Source organism: Miscanthus floridulus, chromosome 8 (assembly GCF_019320115.1).
Source record: "Miscanthus floridulus cultivar M001 chromosome 8, ASM1932011v1, whole genome shotgun sequence".
In the NCBI taxonomy this organism is placed as follows: Eukaryota; Viridiplantae; Streptophyta; class Magnoliopsida; order Poales; family Poaceae; genus Miscanthus; species Miscanthus floridulus.
Window position 1 is genome coordinate 140,914,882 of NC_089587.1, and position 1,644 is coordinate 140,916,525.

At 45.9% G+C, this 1,644-nt stretch overlaps 1 pseudogene; it reads right to left on the bottom strand.

Annotated features, from left to right (window-relative positions):
• Nucleotides 1-377: 377 nt before the first annotated feature.
• LOC136473600 (putative germin-like protein 2-2) lies at nucleotides 378-1,140 on the bottom strand (annotated as a pseudogene).
• Nucleotides 1,141-1,644: the final 504 nt, after the last annotated feature.

Sequence of the window (1,644 nt, forward strand, 5' to 3'; positions counted from 1 at the left end):
TCTAATTAAGCATCATCCGTAAAACCCAGTAAGTGGCCCCTGAAAGCTCGAAGCATCTACTTAAAATTGAGTAACCTTAAAGCTTAAGGTGTCGAGTGGATAGCTGGCCCAGAAAGGAAAATGGTCGAGCTATTGCTAGAGAAAGATATGCAAGATGCAGTTTATATCTAGGATGGTACTCAAACAAGATAAGATTATTTTCACTTAAGAAACAAATGGATTGTAACATATTACTTTTTATTATAAGAAAAGTACAGAATCGTAGTATCCATCCACACTAGCTAATTATTTTAAACAACAGAACACAAACAAAGAATCAAGGAATCCTCAATGCGTGCATATTTAACAAACTACTAGTATGTATGTTTGCATGTTCTCTAGAACTGAGCTTGGATGCGGTCAACAGTTTGCTTGTCGACTTGAAAAGCCTTGGCAAGGACGTCATCGGAGATGGATGACTTGGACCCAAATACAGCGTTGGCCACAGTGATCACCCCAGGGTTTTGGCTACTCAATGCTGCAAGGGCCACAGCGCACTTTGTTCCATAATTGAACTGGAAATGGATCAATCCCTCAGGAAACACGAACACATCCCCTTTGTTAATAACCTTTGCGAACAACTTGTTGTCCGGGTTTGATGTGACAAAGCCGACATACAAGGAGCCCACAAGCACCGTCAACATCTCAGTGGCCCGTGGATGTGTGTGAGGAGGGTTAAGACCATAGGGTGCATAGTCGATGCAGGCAAGAGAGATGCCTAGGGTGTTGAGCCCGGCAATCTAAGCCACGTTCACTGGTGTCACAGCAGAGCCTTGCTTGTTGGTTGTGTTGCCGGCCATGTGAAGGCCCGGGAAGAAGAAATCCTCAGCAACAACATCCTTTGCATCCTTGCATGGGAGTCCATTCACACGCACTATGTGCAACAGTAATAGTAAGTTAGAAAAATGTATATAGGCGACAGTTAGTTTGTTAATTAGGTAATTGGACACAACTGATGATGACCTATATATGTAAAAGTGAAAATAATAGTTGTGTATATGGCATGTAGACATCTTGGAGAAGGCTTGGATCAGAGGCAATGGCATGAAAGCATGACAAAGCCAAGAGGGCTGCAGCTAGGAGGAAGGCATGAGTCGCCATATCTGCGCTCTACTCTTCTTAACAGGAATGAAAGCGAATGATTTGGGGCTCTGAGATGTGAGACGTGTTGGTTGATGAGGTATCCAAGGATTGCTTTATTGGTGCTAGCTTGTGATCTGATAACAAAAAGCATGAGGGGTGGTTGGTATTTATAGGGAGATAGAAACCTATGTTGCATGCGGGGAAGGTTAGGCAAGAAAAAGTCTTCCTAGAATGCGTCATCACATGTGTTGGGGCACGGATACACGAGTAGCAGAGGCCAATGCAAGTGAGAACTAACGATAGCAGAATTATTGAAGTAATGTTGTGCAGGGATAGTCGGCAGTATCTTCGCCCACCGTCAAACGAAGGCGGAGGTCGCAGCACCGCGAGCGGAGGCCACCTGGCGAAGGCGGAGGCCGCAGTGCCATGGGCGGAGGTGGAAGCTAGCTCCACCACAGCAGGAGGGTTCATGGCGCGGAGGCGACTTTAGGCTAGGAATGGGCTTCCCTTGGGCCAGCAATT